The sequence below is a fragment of the Brachycentrus maculatus genome, unplaced genomic scaffold (genome assembly GCF_059751285.1).
Source record: "Brachycentrus maculatus isolate JH-2025_06_01 unplaced genomic scaffold, ASM5975128v1 h1tg000122l, whole genome shotgun sequence".
Classification (NCBI taxonomy): Eukaryota; Metazoa; Arthropoda; class Insecta; order Trichoptera; family Brachycentridae; genus Brachycentrus; species Brachycentrus maculatus.
In genome coordinates, this window is record NW_028280875.1 from 962,576 (window position 1) to 980,813 (window position 18,238).

At 34.5% G+C, this 18,238-nt stretch overlaps 1 protein-coding gene across 4 annotated transcripts in view; it reads right to left on the reverse strand.

Moving 5' to 3' along the window:
* The window catches only part of LOC148309488 (uncharacterized), a 179,632-nt gene that overhangs the window by 65,035 nt on the left and 96,359 nt on the right, over window positions 1-18,238 (reverse strand). The window contains exon 1 of one of the 4 annotated variants that reach the window (XM_088260003.1): window positions 5,188-5,645. The exons of the other annotated variants lie outside the window; for them this stretch is intronic. The gene's annotated coding sequence lies outside the window, so the exon portion shown is untranslated. Of the gene's footprint in view, window positions 1-5,187; window positions 5,646-18,238 lie in introns of those variants that run through there. 4 annotated transcript variants of the gene reach the window in all.

Below are 18,238 nucleotides of genomic sequence, written 5' to 3' on the forward strand. Positions count from 1 at the left end.
TATGACGGTCGTCAGCCCCGTAAATGCCCAGACTTCCATATTCTTCTTCATCTTTGATAGACGTCAAAAAATAATACGTTCTTGATCATGCCAAATTTTCTTCGGTCTTCCTCTGCTCCTTTTTCTAACAAAATTCGCTTCATAAATTTGTTTTACCGTTCCTTCCGCACTTATCCTTTCCACATGTCCAAACCATCTCATCACACCTTTCGTTTGAAATGTTTGAAAAAAAAACATATCGTTCACTCCTTTCAACAACGTCATAAATCAAAAAACTTGATTTTTTAGGAGAACGATTTGAAAGTTTAAAAATATATTACAATGTATTGAAAATAAATATCAAGCCACTTACTGAACTTTTTACTGTGCAACAGATCTTTTTAGGTAAAACATGAAAGTTTTTTCTCCATTTGAAAAATATTTAGTATATTTAAAATAAATATTAAACAATACCTTTTCTTTAAAATGCAAAAACAAAGAGCTCAGTCTCTTTTTTGGAGAGGCACAGCGAATCTAAAACTTAAAGTTTGCCATATGTATATATATTTAGAAAATGAATTATATTGTACTTAAAAATGTAACTATATTAAATAAATAAAAAATGAACACTTTCTGTCCTGTAGCGGGTAAATATTAAGTTAAAAATATGCCTCTTTTGCTGGGATATAGTACATTTTCTGGGCATTCTGAAAACATGCACAACTGAAAATTGACGATTTTTTTTATTTATGATGAAAAAAATCTGTATTTGGTCTACAATAATGAACGTATCGACATGATCAATTGTTTTCCTGACAGGTGACACTTATGGTCACGATACTTCGATCGATACAGCAATCTAAATAATTTTTTTTGTACTGGGCTCAAGTAACAAACACATCAAAGTTCAAGTAGCCCCGTTCTACGGTATACAAATATAGATCTCTCATAACAATTCTTAGTATCAAAGTATAAAAAAATAACGAATTTCGAGGGGGAAAATTATACGAAGATCTTGCCTTTATTTACACCTTATTGTCAAACGGGAAAGTAGAAATTGGGTCATTCTTTTCTCTAGAATCTGGAAGCAATATTAAGTTTGTTGACAAATCGGGAACTTTCAGGTCAACCCCCTGGCAATACCTTCGAGTTTTTAAAAAAAACTTTTTCAATTAAGTACTTGCGCAGTGAAAATGCAAAGCGTGAATCCCAAGTACCAGTTTGTTTATTTAATTATTGCAATCTGTACACGAGCGGTTTGTATTTGCAGCTATGGTTACTCGGCTGTCCAAACTTAAAAAAACAGTAAGGGACATTTTTTCGCAGTACGTTTTTTTGCATTTTTAGATTAAGTAGAATCTACTTAGTCCGAAAATTAAAAAAAAACCTACTACAAAAAATGTCCCTTACTGTGTTTTGAGTTTGGACAGCCGTACTTGTTTATTTTCCAGGTATGCTTTTCTCGCAAAAACCATTCGTAGGACTCATTTTATGACATCTTCCGAAGTACTGACGCATTGTCCGAATAACAAATTAGTCACGGAATACATCAACACCAGTCGGTAAAGTGATTTATAGGTACATACATATTTAAATGCGCTAGAAAAAAATAAGAAAGGGAAAATAGTTAAAAATAGTAGTAATAAGGACCGTCAGTCCATTTAATCTTCACATTCGTTTGAAAATGCCATAACTAGGCAAAACAATTGTCACAAGATTAATATTTATTTGTTTTTTAATAAAACACATCTTAGTAGACTCAAAAAATCTTAATTTTTAATGTGTTTTTGTTAATTTATTATTAGATTAAAACCAATATTTTTAGCTTTTCCACTTTTTTATTTGACCAGCGACCGGGTTTCGTCGTTACCGACATCATCAGACTGGGTTTGTTAATAAGATACAACTTAGTAGACTCAAAACATCTATGTTTGACTTAAAAATTAATGCATAAATTAAAATAGTAGTGCTAACATTGTATTAAAGGCAAAACATTTCACTTTGAGGATTTTTTTCTTTAAAATGAAATATTACAGACTGCTTTTATCGCTAAGTTTTATCGCTTTTACTTTAAACGTGCTATTGGGTCCATTCTATAAAACTTGTAAACGATTATTTAGAATTTTAGTTTTACTCGGTAAATACGACGGTGTTTAATGACGCGGAATGCATCGAAACACGTGTCACAATAGATTATTAAAGCCAACATAAGGAAATTAAAAAAATCGCAAACCCATTTTCGCAATTTTAAGCGCAAGTGTCGCATTCGTTTGACATATTCAGCGAGTAAAACAATATACATATTATATTTTCATCTTATATTATATTATACATGTCCGCCTCTGTAGTGTAATGGTCAGCACGCTCGGCTACCATTCTGGAGGTCACGGGTTCGATTCCCAGGGGGAGTCAAATAAATATAAGTGATTTTTTCACTGTAATATTTATTCAATATTACCCTGGACTGGTACCTGAAGTGGAGGGCTGATCACCTTTTCTTCACGTGTAAACGATCAAGTTGACACTGTGTTTATATGAAGCAGTGCCCTATGCACCATTGGGGTGCGGATAAGGGTTTTATTATTATTATTATATTAATCAGGTATTAAAAAAGTTAAATGAATAAAAATTATTTGCGTTAATAACAAAACACACTGTTAAACTGACATATTTAAATAAAATAAGGAATAGAAGATAATAATAAAATAAATTTGGATATATCTTGAATGTTTTTCGATACTTTGTGGCACATTTTATAAACTTTATAGGTTTGTTTATTTTATTTCATAGGTTCTTGTCGAAACCGGTTGGATAAAGTGTACCAATAAAAAGTGGTTAAAACAAAGTTGTTTTATTTTATAAAGATTAAATTTGGATAGTTTATATAGCGCTGAAAAAAATACTATCTCAAGGGCGCAAAATCAAAGAAAAGTTTTCTACAACATTTTCAAAACTACATACTTTGAATCACGAGTACTACAGTACTTTGAATATAAATAAATAATAATAAAACCCTTATCCGCACCCCAATGGTGCATAGGGCACTGCGTCATATAAACGCAGTGTTATCTTGATCGTTTACAATGAAAGAAAGGTGATCAGCCCTCCGCTTCAGGTACCAGTCCAGGGTAACATTGAATAAATATAACAATGAAAAAATCACTTAAGTTTATTTTACCCTCCTTGGGAATCGAACCCGGGACTTCCAATACGGTAGCCGAGCGTGCTGACCATAACACTACGGAGGCGGACTTTGAATAGTTTTTAAAAATTGAATTTTGTTATGAAACGTCTAATTTGATCTGTAAGGCGTCCAAATTGGTTGTTAAACGTAAAATTTGAAGTGAAAAACCTGTATAGTGAAGTGTACAAAACATTGTCTAATTTGTACCTCACATTCCAGGAATGCTCGTTTCATTACTGCCATATCTACTACAATAATATGTACTAGATAAGACAGTAGAACATCAGTCCAGTCACCAATACAATACTCGGTGCGTAGAAACTATAATGTAGGTAGGTATGTACATAAAATAGTCGAATAGTGACCTCCGCGACCCCACGTGCGATAATGTCGGCTAATGGTGCTACATTTTAAGTAAATAAAAATATTATGAACGCTTCCATTCAATACACCATTTACTTATCGCCTATTTCTTTTCTCCTTACAAGGAAATTAATTTAAACAACAACAAAAATATTTAATTCAAGTTTTACTTGGTAAATACCACTATGTATTATATTTTGCATGTAATAACCATTGTTAACTTTTGTCTTCTTTCTCTCTTTTTTATCAATGTCAGACCGGTAGTCACGAAATAGTGTTTTTTCAAAGTGGTATTACACAAAGTGAACGATGAATGATAAGAATAGTGTTATAATACCACTATTTCTTAAAATCTATTACGACACGTATTTCGATGCATTCCGCATCATTTTCGATGCGTAATGCATCGAAACACGTGTCACAATAGATTTGAACAAGTAGTGGTATTTACCAAGTAAATTTTAAATTAAAAATGGATAGATCGTACATGATGTATAAATATTATAAAAAAGAAGAATTTCTACGTGTTAAAGTTAGCATAGTCCGCCTCCATGGTGTGATAGTTAGCGCGTTATGCTACCGTGCCTAGGGTTCGATCCCAGGAGGATCAAAACAAATTTTAGTAATTTTCACTCAGAATCAGAACATCATCTTTCCTTCGTGTTTTTGACGATAACAGCTCTTTTATACAACGCAGTGTCCTACGCACCATTGGGTGTAAATAAGGGTTAGAAGAAAGATTGCACCTTTGGACGGCATTGCAATGACATCTGTGTAAATTTTACGAAATGACGTCTATTTCACAGCTGACCCTGTCAATGTGACATTTCTCAAACGAAAAAAAGCAAACAAAAGAGAATATGCAGAGAGAATAGAACGCCACACTAATCTGTCTTTTCAAACAATCTTCGCCTCTTCCACACTCATGCATCTCTTCATATAAGCCCGCCGATTATTCCGATTCCCGATCAAGTATTTGAAATACTCGTTCATGCCAAATTTTTCTCGGTCTTCCTCGGCTTCTATCACCAACCACATTCACCTCATAAATTGGTTTTTCTCAGATATTAAGGACATTAAAAACACCGAATTTAATATTATGGTTGTTGATTGTGTTCCCTTGACTCAATTTATGTAAAAATTATAGCAATCAAACTAAGTAAAAATTAAGGCCAGAAAAAAAATTATAATAATTATTTAAGTCAAAACAATTAACGAATTGGGTGATAAGCAGAAAAAAAATGTAAAAAAAATATTTGATAAAATATTGCAAAATTAATATTCATAATAATAATAATGGTTCGCGTCACGGACGCTTATTTGACGTCAACATAGATGTCACTATTTACAAATCATGTATTTGTGATAACACATTCCTAACGACCTGATACAGAAATCACTATTACGCGCAAGTGCAAACGATTTTGTAATTTGAAAGCGATAAATTCTGTCATAAATTAAAAATAATAAAGAGTTACTTGTGAAAATAATGGTGAGTGAGGACTCTACTCGGTAAAATCACCGGATGCGGTCAAGCTAACTAAGGTACACGTGCGCGGGGAAACGCACTAAAATTAGACAAACAATATAAATGCTCAGAGTAAAAAAATAAATGCAACAGGTATGTGAACAAAACTATTATATAGTAAACTAGTATATACCTTTTTACTTATTTGTTTTGCTGTCCGTAACTTTAGCCCGAGTCCGGATCGGACATGACAGCTAGTGTGTACACCCTTTTAAAACACGAAATAAACCGTTATGATATTGAAACACGTAAAAAAACTAAACACAGCTCCGCTTAATACACTGTTTTGTCATGTTTTACACAATTTTGCAACAATTTGACACTAGATAACCTCACTTCGCGCCGATCGCCGCACAAGTGTGTGTGATGTAGTAGTTGCCATTTTGTTTGTGGATTATTTTCTCGGCGAAAAGATCGCGAAAGTTGTAATCCAGGAATTGCGGGGGAATTGTAATCTATTTTATACTCTCGTATGTATCACTCGGCCGAAATGCCGCGCGTCGTTCGCGAATGATTCACCGGCGCAGTTTAGTAAACACAAATGCAGAATGACGCGGCGCGCGCCTCGCAGCCGAACGCCGGACCAGAACTAAGATTACAAATTTGATGAATCGAGGAAAAGAAGGAGTCGGCAGTCAGCTGTTCTTTTCTTTGGCGCTCCTAATTGGTCACTCGCCGGGTGACGTCACCCGGCGTAAAGGTTTGAATTTTTAAATATCGATAAGAACGATATTTTTGTTTAATTTTTCCCATATTCTGTCAGAACGAGTCTATTTATAATTTGTAATTCTGTATATCATTTTTTTTAATATCAATAAAAACGACATATTCATATATATTTTTTAATTCTTATCACATAAAACTATGCAAATTTTTTTTTTAAATAGAAATAAGAACGATAATTATTTTAATTTTTTTCCCAAATAAAACTGTATAATAAAAATATCAATGATATTTATTTGATAAAATATTTTATCAAATATCAATAAGAACGATTTATCACTCTTTTTTATTCTTCCCATATAAAACTGTATAGTAAAATTATACTACCCAAAAGTCAATTAGCGACATCAAAATTCCCTAATTTTTTCCGATGCAGCTACCTTTGTACCACCCGAAGATCAATTAGTGACATTTTAAAATTATAATTCCAATTCCCTTATTTTTTTCAATGGCAGCCATCTTTGCATCACCCACTGATGTTTTAAAAAATATACATAAGTACATATTAATCAGGATTTATGGATATTTGTCCGCCTCCGTAGTGTAATGGTTAGCGCGATTACTACCGCGCTGCAGGTCCCGGGTTCGATTCCCAGGGGGGGGGGGTGAAAAAAATATAAGTGATATTACACTATAGTATTCATTTAATATTACACTGGAATGGTCCCTGAAGCGCAGAAGTGATCACCTTGCCTTTATGTAAGTAACGATCAAGATGACACTGCGTCAATACGATGCAGTGCGGCTGTCCAAACTCAAAACACAGTAAGGGACATTTTTTTGTAGTACGATTTTTTGCATTATTGGATTAAGTAGATTCTACGTAGCCCAAAAATGCAAAAAAACGTAGATACTCCAAAAAAAACTCCCTTACTGTGTTTTAGGTTTGGACAGCCGAGTGCCTTATGCACTATTGGGTGTGGATAAGGGATAGAGAAGAAGAAGAATACATCAAAAGATCGTGTGGATTTGAATAGCATTTAAAATACAAAATGGTGTGTGTAAATATCGAATGCGATTTATTGTAGAAATTCGGTAAGATAAGAGAGAAGAGTAGATAAGATTGTATTATCAGTAGCGGAAAATATCTCGTTATCTCGAAAATTAAGACATATTTTGTTATTTTGTCGCGCGATAAAAACACTATAAGGTCCGAAAATATGATCCAGGAAGATTCCACACATCGCTCACTCCTTTCAACAACGCCATATATCAAAAATCGTAAATTTTCAGCTGTGCATGTTTTTGGAATGCCAAGAAAATGAACTATGTATATCCCAGCAAAAGCGGCATATTTTGAACTTAATATTTACCCGCTACAGGGCAGAAAGTGTTGTTTTTTTGCATTTTGAAGAAAATGTATTGTTTAATTATCTTTTTAAATTTACTAAATTTTTTTCAAATGGAGAATAAACATTCAGGTTTTACCTTAAAAGATCTGTTGCACAGTAAAGAGTTCAATAAGTGGCTTGATATTTATTTCTAATACATTTTATTACATTTTTAAACATTAAAAACGAACTTCACCAAGAAAGGAAAGAAAGGTGTGTTTAGATGATTTGGTCATGTAGAACGAATGAGGAAAGAACGGTAAACAAATTTATGAGGCGAATGTAATTGGAAAAATGATCAGAGGAAGACCGAAAAAACATGGCGCGATCAGGTATGCCAAATACTTGAAAGAGGTCAGGTTAGAAGTCGTAATAATCGGCGGGTATGTATGAGGAGATGCATTAACGTGGAAGAGGCGAAGAATGTTTGCAAAGACAGAGTGGTGTGGCGTTCTATTCTCTCTGCCTACCTAACCTAAGTTAGTTAGTTAGTTAAAAGGGACCTCCTGAAAAATCAAGTCTTTTGATATATGACGTTGTTGAAAGGAGTGAGCGACATGTTTGGTCGTAGATTGGGGTATGCGAGTAAGTGTCAAGTTGACAGTGTTAACCATGACTGTATCGCTTCATATTAGCGTCTTTATTCATATCTCATTTTTACCTATTTCTTTTTCTATGGCGTAAGTAATACAGAGATGACATTACTACTACCATCACCCCGTTTCACCGCAGGGTAGGCAGAAGATGAAACGCCACACTCTTCTGCCCTGACATACACTCCTAGCTTCCTTCACATCCATACATCTAGTCATGCAAATTTTAGGTTCTGATTGATCTGATCGTGCCAAGTCTTTTCCGGCCGTCCTCGTTCTTTATGTTTTGCTGTTCTGCTCACGTTCGCTACATATACATTATTTTCGTTACATATACAATATAGTCATTCTCTCGCTGTCCATTCGCTCCACTTGACCTTGATATCTGAACAGAGACGAAAAATCCAAAAGACAGACTTTTATTTATGCAAAAAGAATATGTATTGTAGAATAGATATGTTAAAATTGTACTATTTTAATAAATTAATTGAAGCCATTAAAGTTTTCTATAGGTAAACAGTCTACAAAGATGACAAGTTGGGATGGAACTAGAAATAAGACACTCGACTGGTACCGGAAGCGCAGGGCTGATCACCTTTCCTTCGTGTATTTAACGATCAAGATAACAACACTGCTCCCATACGCTGGAGTGCCCTATGCACCATTGAGTCCGGATAAGGCTTAGAAGAAAAGTAAATACAATGTGTGTATTTGTTTCTACAATAAATCAAAATTGGATGAAAATATTTTTAGATTATCTCAACTTATCAATAGATATCGCAGTTTTCTTGACGAGATAACGCAGAGTTATCTGATGCAGTGCTCTATACACCATCGCATGCGGATAAGTACATAGAAAGAGCTACCTAATTTTTACCTGAACGCAACAAGTTACTTATTACAAGGTATTCTAAGCGACAAAAGGGCAACACAGCGCTCAGTTTACTACGATAACGGTACTTAGCACTTTTAGGAGAGACTGCATGTATAATAATTAGTTAGGGTACACCGTATAGTAACTGGCCTCGGTCAGTAACTGGCTAACAGGCCACCATTCCTCTTACTGCCTTCTTTATGTGATTTGATTCTATATTTAAAACATAAATATTTTTCATATTATTTTTTGACATCTCATCAAAGATGAAGAAGAATATGGAAGTCTGGGCATTTACGGGGTTGACGGTTTAAGTGATCACTAAGTGTAAAATTCACCAATTGTGCCCATTATTGACAACCACACTACTCAAATTCTTGGAAGTTCTATATATATGAACCAATTTAGACACCTTGTTCTTGAATCACTAGAACTTCACTAGAGACATCTAGAAAAACTTGGTTGTCAATAATGGGTAGAATTGGTGAATGTTACACGCGTGTTAAGTAATCACTTAAACCAGCCTATGACGGTCGTCAGCCCCGTAAATGCCCAGAATTCCATATTCTTCTTCATCTTTGATGAGATGTCAAAAAATAATAATTAAATTTGTATTGTAACTGCAGACAGTTGGTAGAATTCCATATTGAATTGTTGGGTAATATATCCAAAGTTAAACAAGGTTTATTGGATTGAATTCTACATTTATTTATGTATATGTTCATACGAGACGCGTTTCGTCTTTTTAAGTCTTAAATTAACATTTCAACGCGTATTAACATATACATAAATAAATGTAGAATTCAATCCAATAAACCTTGTTTAATTTTGGATATATTACCCAATAATTAAATATGTGTTGATGTTTTGTCCTTTTAGCCTGACACGTTTGATTCCTACTCTAACCCCTGATCTGTGGCACCAACTGGCCATTGCTATTACCGCGACATCCGCACCTACTAATGAAGGATATCCGCCGCCCGGCCAGTCACTGCGCGATTCGCCCAACACCGTCTCTGCATAAGGGAGCAGGGCTGCGCGCGGCCACTGGCTTCCCAGAAAACCTTATCTGTTGTTCGGTCCGGGTATGTAGTACCCCTACAGGCGACGACTCTGAATTAGCGCTCGGCAAACAGCTGTACTGGGTAAACACGACGCAATACAAGCCGATAATGGCAATAATACCATTGTAACCAAAAAGCCGCCCATAAATTGTGAACGAAATAAATACGCTAAATTATTTTAATATACAGGCGTTTGAAGCATACATAACATTTATAAACACTGACTAACTAACTAACCATCACGCCGCTTCTCCGCAGGGGTAGGCAGAGAGAATCGAACGCCACACCACTCTGTCTTTGCAAACATGCTTTGCCTCTTCTACATTCATGCATCTCCTCATACATACCCGACGATTATTACGACTCCTGACCCGGCCGCTTTCGAGTATTTGACATACCTAATTGTCATGTCCAAAACATCTCAACACACCTTTCTTAATATCCTCTATTACTAGGGATGGAAAGATTGATAAAGACGTAGACAAAGAAAAAGGAGTAGAGGAAGACCGAGAAAAAGTTGGCATGATCCAGTATGCCGAATATTTGAAAGTGATGAGGTTAGGAGTCGTAATAATAGTCGGTTATGTGTGCGGCAATGCATGCACGTGGAAGAGTCGAAGAATGTTTGCAAAGACAGAGTGGTGAAGCGTTCTATTCTCTCTGCCTACCACTGCTGAGAAGCGGCGTGATTTTGGACAATTGAAAAGCGTGAAAAATCTTCACAACATTTTAGGCTGTGACCAAATCCTTGTTCATTAATCTGGGTTTCTTCACATGAGTTTTTTTTCTTTTTTCTCTCCTAAGAGTTATTCTTACGGTTTGACATCTCAACAAAGATGAAGAAGAATATAGAAGTCTGGGTATTTACCTGAAATTTGACTAGTGTGGTTCTAAATCACGGGTAAATAGTGAACCAGCCTATGACGGTCATAAGTCCTGTAAATACCCAGACTTTCATATTTTTCTTTATCTATGTCGAGATTTTAAAAATATAAAATAATCTCTAGTGTGTTTGAATTTTAGTAGGTAATTACAAATATAAGCAATATATTTTATATGTATTTATTTTACAGGAATTTTAGAAGGGCCTCATGAGGCTTATTTGTATTTGAGAGAGTATAATATGGATTTGTGATATTTTTTTATGATAATGTAAATAAATTACATGTATTGGTAAAATAAAATGTTGTAAAAAAATTAATAATGTTACAATCTACTAAACAAATAATAATATAAGAAATTAACAGATTTTATATGCGTCAATGAATAAAATCTTAAAAACACTGTCAAAAAGAGTAAAAACAATTTCATTGATTGATTTGGCAATCATTTTGAGGTAATATCTATCCATTTTTAATTCACAGTTTACTTGGTAAATACCACTTTTTAAATATAGTGATATTTACCGAGTAAATGAGTAAAACAATATTTAAAAACATAATAAGTAGGTATAATGTACACGAGTGTGAAACATGTCAGGCATATTTAATCATAAAATGATAATCAAATATGCTTATTTTTGTCCATATACGAGGGCCGACCCAAAAGTAACAATAAAAAGTAAATTTTACACACTTAATTAAATGATTTTTTTTTTAAATTTACACACTTATGTACCATATTATGAGCCGAAAAATAAAAAAAAATGGTTAAAACGGAAATGTTTGGAAGTTTTTTTGACGTTTTTAGTCTCCCGATTTTTACGTTTCGGCGAAATTTTGACGTAAACAAATGGAACAGCGCGCAAACATTAAATTCTGCTTCCTGCTAGGCAAATCACCTCAAGAAATTTTCATTTTTCGGCTCATAACATGGTACATAAGTGTGTAAATTAAAAAAAAATTCATTTAATTATGTGTGTAAAATTTACTTTTTATTGTTACTTTTGGGAAACTGGGTCGGCCCTCGTAATTATCATCATGTTAAAATGAGCACATTATAAAAAAGGGATTTATTGGAGAATATGAATAAATAATTAATTCTAAGCATCAAGAGTAAAAAACAAAGTAGTAGAAAGTGACAAAGTAATGCGTTAGGAGTTACGATTTTATTGACCAATCAGCGTCAAGTCATCACAGGAAGTTTAAATTAAGTAAATCAATTGTGGCCTTCAAGTAACCATATTTATCTTGAGTGATCTATCATGATGTTAAATAACATCGTAATGTCGATCCTTTTTTACTCGCACCGCATCTAACTGGGGGCACTTTTGAATTCTAGATTTGCAATTCTGCTACAACACTCGCGTTACGAACTAAAGTCACGGATATGAAGGCCCAGTATTCAATCGAAACTTAATTTTCTTTAAACCTTTAAACATTTGACGCAATCGATTTTTTTTTCTTATAACACCGTTTTTGTATTCAAGTTTTATCTTCGAATAAAAACATGATTTTGAAAAGAAAAGAAAGTTATTGAAAGGAAAGGAGTTTGAAAATGATAAAAATTCTTTTTCCATAAATATTCTAAGAAAAAAAAGAAAATCCAATATATAAGTATATTTAAAAAAAACGGCGATAACTGATGTCCGGCTCTCAGCGCAGCCAGACGCCAACTGATTATATTATTGTGAGTAAGGCCTTAACATGATATACGGTCGACTTACGAGTACATGTGTGCGACCCCGAGCGCCCTAACCATCGCTGCTATTCATTCGCACATTCCTATCTACTTTTCCTTCTCCTAATTCCTTAGGCATACAACAGTAGTATCCTTCTCCATAATTGGCAATCGTGTTACCACTGAGTCAATCTATTGAGGTGCCTTATGCACCATTCGATCGCGGATAGGGATCAAAATACCAAAATATGACAAAAACTTGTTTTCGAAGAAACAAGGCCATAAATAAGAAACTATGATTTATAAATAGATAATGAAAATGAAAAATAAAACGAATGTTTTTAGCTAATAAACGTGTTTATACAACGTGTTCTGAATAAACAAAATAATGTACTAAAACAGGGCTGTCCCAAATCACTATAAATCAATTATATTCTGATAGTAATGCATTATATTGAATAATAGCGATATCTCAGAGAAAATGGTGAAACATTATAAAGCCTTGTAAAGATTTGCCGTGCTTTACTGTAAAGATTGTCCGCCTCCCTAATGTAATGGTCAACTCGCTCGGCTATCCTACTGGAGGTGCCGGGTTCGATTCCCAGGGGGTGTCAAATAGATATAAGTGATTTTTCACTGTAATATTTATTCAATATCACCCTGGAGCGGAGGGACATCTGAAGCGGAAGGCTTTCCTTCGTGTGTATACGTTCAAGATAACACTGAATCAATACGATGCAGTGCCCTATCCACCATTGAGTGCGGACAAGGGTTAGAAGAAGAATATTTAAACCGAAACTAGTCGTAACAAAATATAATACTCAAGTGGTATAAAAAAGTGTTTTATTAATATTTTTTGTGAATTACCGTCATTTATTACCACATTCATTCAAGAACCATCATATTGATACTTTGTTTTCGTTGTTATAGTATTTATTTTCGTATTTCGTAGTCATACAGGAGAAAGTGACCAAGTGCATTGTTTTACAAAAACGTGATCATTGACTATTTGATATCTTACTAGCTTAATATTGCCCTGAAACAATCCCAAAGCGATTTTAAACTTAAAGAATAATATTTTGACTTGTTAAAAATGACTAACTGCATTGATGTTTATTTTCTTGCCAAGCAAAAGTGACTTAAATGGCCCTCCTGAACATTTTACGTTTTGGTAGTTGGTCACTTTCTCCTGTACGACTACGATTTGGTAAATTATTTAATTTTCTATACATATATCGCTCATTTGGTGCAACGCAACAATGACGTAATTACACTTTTTTAAAAACAAGTTAAATATGTCAAAATGTGCGAAAAGACTATTCACATCAAGAGAAACATCGACAGAATTGATTTTGTGGTGAAATGCTGCGAGAGATGGCGCGAGTGTCATTGTAAAATCTTCTGTAATATTTCTAAAAGTGTAATACATCTTGGTCATGCTCTAGCCCAAGAAGACCGAGAAGAAAGCGCAACAATACGGCGGCTCCACTTACCTGCCTTCAGACTCAGCCGATTGACGACGTTATATTTTGTTAATTTTCTCTCATTATCATTTTCATATTATAATCCATTCCTGTATAAGCGCCCTTGAGGTAGTTTTTTTTACGAAAATGGCGCTATTTAAATCATCCAAGATTATTATTATTATTATTACGCCATTGTTGCATCAAATGAGAGATATATTGGTTGAATTGTCTCGTGTAGTGACAGCCCTGCCGGAGTAGATAATATGTCAGCAAGTAATGCTTGAAAATGCGTTACTGCACACCCGGGCCCGGGCGGTGCGAGACAGACGGCTATATACTGTAGTCTTCTTCCGCTTATCGTCCGTCCCGTTCTACTTCGGTAATAGACGTTTGCCTTGAAAATATCAGTGCCAAACAGCAATAAATAGCGACAGTTTAACCACATAGACGAGAATATTTCATATCTAAAACGCCGTACAGTAAAGATGGGTACAAATAAATTCATATCAAGATGCATTTGAGAATTACTCTCATATATACTTTTTTTTTTTTTTTACAAAAATGTTAATAAAATTAGTATATAACCACTCACCGAGATTTTTACGTCTACCGGTTTCGAGACGTACCCGTCTCTTCGTCAGGACAATCACTAACACAGCATGCAAACAATACTACCCTTCACCACCATAGCACGATTTACACGCTCAAAACTACACAAAATGTCTAACACATGCGATTTTTGGTCGACCCGAAGACCAACATGTGTTAGACATTTTGTGTAGTTTTGAGTGTGTAAATGGTGCTATGGTGGTGAAGGGTAGTATTGTTTGCATGCTGTGTTAGTGATTGTCCTGACGAAGAGACGGGTACGTCTCGAAACCGATAGACGTAAAAATCTCGGTGAGTGGTTATATACTAATTTTATTAATAAAAAAAATTAATAAGTAAAAATGACTAACCACAAAGTAAATGCTTTAAATATTAATAATATTGAGAATATTACTCTCATATAATTTGTCTGACCGAGGCAGAGTTTCTCGGTTCGAACCCATTCTACCACATTTTGATACCTATTTCTAATAATGAGCCGCTTAGGCTCACAGAAATAGTATGGAATTTAAGTATTTTTGGAAATAATAAAAACGCAAATATGTATTTCTTTTTCATTAAAAACAATATTAATAACAATAATACACGAAGATATCTCCCAGCAAAGTGCACAAATCACATTAACGCACTTTGTGGAAACGTACATAGAATAACACGATCCAAAACACATAACGCATCAAACAAAACCTAACGCATACCTAAAGCAAAGAATAAAAGAATCTGAGAGAAATTTGAAAAGAAATGTTTAGTATACTGTAAGAAGATGTAAACATATATGATGGAATTTATTGTTTCGGCATTAACTTTGTGGAATGACATGATTATTTTATTAAAATTAAACACTTGAATAATCCACTTTATCGAGTTTTATTTTTATTTACGACTAGTTTCGAAAACGACAATTGTTTTCATCTTCTTGTACAAATTAAAACATAATTTTAATTTGTACCAGAAGATGAAAACAATTGTCGTTTTCGAAACTAGTCGTAAATAAAAACAAAGCTCGATAAAGTGGATTATTCAAGTGTTTAATTTTAATAAAATATATGATGGAAATTAAAAATAGTAGTTTGTATTGAATGTATAAGCTAACTGAAGAAAGAAATAATAATAAAAAATTTTAAAATATAAAATAAATAAAGTAACGGTTGCCCATTAGGCATATCTATACACAAAAAATGAAAGTTTCGAATGATTTGCAACAGTCAAAGTGTGTTAGTGCATGCTAGTATTTTTTTCTAAGGATTTTAGGACGAACAAAAGCCTCGCAGGGCATCTCTCCATTGTCGAGAGATCGTGTATTATTAAACTTGTTGAAGGATGTGTAATGCGTGGGTAGGTACCTGCAATGTATACTATTGTATTTCACGGCCGAGTCGGGTTTCGAACACATAACACAAGTTGCACGGTATCCGGAAGCAAACCACTCGACCATATCGGCCCGCAGACCGTCAGGCACCCGAGTGCTGGGTAGGGCGATGCAGAGCCATTTCTGCTGATCTGCTTTGCAGACACTAAAGCGCAGTAATAGCGTATCATAGATATTTGGTAGAGGCTAAGAAGAACACAGCCAAGTGGGTATATGGCGATGATATTTTTTTTGGTGTTGACATATCCAACAATTCAAGCCTGAACTAGGGATAATCGAAAAGATAAAGATTTTTTAATGATGGTATGCACACATGGAGCGAATGGATAACGAAAGAATGACTAAGAAAGTATATTTGGCAAGTGTGAACGAGAGAACAGAACGAGGACGGCCAAATGAGACTTGGCACGACGAGAGCAATTAGAGCCCAAAATCTGGTAATTATCAATAAGCACTTCTCGTGTCATATTCAGACTTCTTGTCTAGAGGCAAGAGTCTTTATACATTCATCTTCAAAAATAGTGCATAGGGCACTGCATATATCTTGATTGTCAACAAATAGAGGAAAGGTGGCCAGCCCTCCGCTTCAGCTACTAGTCCAGGGTAATATTGAATAAATATTAGAGTAAAAAATCACTTATTATATTTATTTGATCCCCCCTCTCTGGGAATGGAACCCGGGACCTCCAGTACGGTAGCCGAGCGTGCTGACCATTACACTACGGAGGCGTACAAAAGACATACGAGGTTACAAATTTACCCGATCTTATTTTCCCGTCTTTTTATACACATATTTTTTATTTTATTACAAATTCCAACAATACAATTCGTTCGGGAAATCATCGATCAAGGATCACCCATTGTGGGAGTTCAAATTATTTAATAGCCCAGTAAAAAAATGAAGATATATTGGTAATGTAAGTGCGCTGTGTAATCATAAATATGAAGCTTATTACAAGCCGAGCTCGAATCATGTTTGTCGAACATTCAATGACCGAACTCAACATGGCCATTTATAAGGCCAGTGGTGTTCAACATGAAATACAAAACAATAGCAAGAAAAAACTATTAAAGTAAAATTATATTAAATCACACCTAAATATTAAAATCTTTACCGTAACTTAAATGCTATTATTCTTATAATACAATACTTAAACTCATTCCATTTAAATTCATTTTCTCAGAAAAAAATAAAAAAAATCATGATTTTCAACCCCTATTTTGACAAAATTATATTTTATATACACAACAAAGTTATGGAAAACATGGCATGATCAGGTATGCCAAATACTTGAAAGTGGTCAGGTTAGGAGTCGTAACAATCGGCGGGTATGTATGAGGAGATGCATGAACGTGGAAGAGGCGAAGAATGTTTGCAAGGACAGAGTGGTGTGGCGCTCTATTCTCTCTGCCTACCCCCGCGGGGAAGCGGCGTGATGGTTAGTTAGTTAGTTAGTTACAACAAAGTTGTGTATATAGAATATAATTTTGTGTTTATCTTTCTTTTAGCAAATTTTACTTAATTCTTACAAAAGTAAACCCTTGCAGGATTCACGATAATATTGTTTCAATCTATTTATGTTTCTGATATCTATTGTATTCTTTCCAGTGCCTTTATTATAACCTAAAATAAAATGTATACCCACACACAGGCCATGCCTTCGTGGGATCTTTTTTTGTATAATTATAATATATTTTTTTACTTGTAATTAACTCTTAACTGCCCAGGCCATGGGAACCCCTCTTATGCCCACGGGGTCCATATGCGCCCAAATGTAAAGTATTATATTATTGATTATTGCTCGACTACCGTTTATTTTTTTTGGGCTGGCAACACTTCTTTTCTAACACTGACAATACTGCTTCATACCAGTCTACATTTATTCCGTTGTTTCTAATTTCCAATACGTTTTATCGTTAACGAAAAAATAATGGAAATTAGAAAAAAAATCCTGGGTAGTTGTTAAGCAGTCAAAATTTCTGGCCCATATGGACCCTAGGGGCAGTCGTGGGTTAAAATATATTGTGAAATGTAAAAAAAATATTTAAAAAAAGTTTATTACGAGTCGAGAATTGCACCACAAGCCGCACCACAGTTTGGGAACGCGCGTATTCTCTCTCACTGTGCACTATAAAGTCGTACATTTATGGCGCCCCTTGAATTTGCCAATTAAATATTATTTATACGGCTGTTGAAGTGTGAAGTGTAGAATGTTACACAATATTAATGGCGCACTGCCATGTGTGGAATTTCTAAGACAGTATTAGATTACTGTACCGTATTTTTGCTCGGTCATTTGCCGGTCAATTGGCCCTATATAACGTACAGTTCGCACAGCGTTACGATCCATCGGGCGTATCCCAGATCTAGATGATATTGAAAGCTTTCCCAACCGCATCCCTGGACCTGATACAGAAGCATCTAGGCTTCCTGACAGACCTCTCTTGCAAAGTAAATTTATTTTATGAACTAAGTTGCGAAATTTTGTAGAAAATGTCTAACAAAATTGTATCCCGATTTTTCTGTCAATTTACATTTTTATTTTTTATTTTATTTATTTATTTCATAGATAGTAGAATTCTTATCCGCACCCCA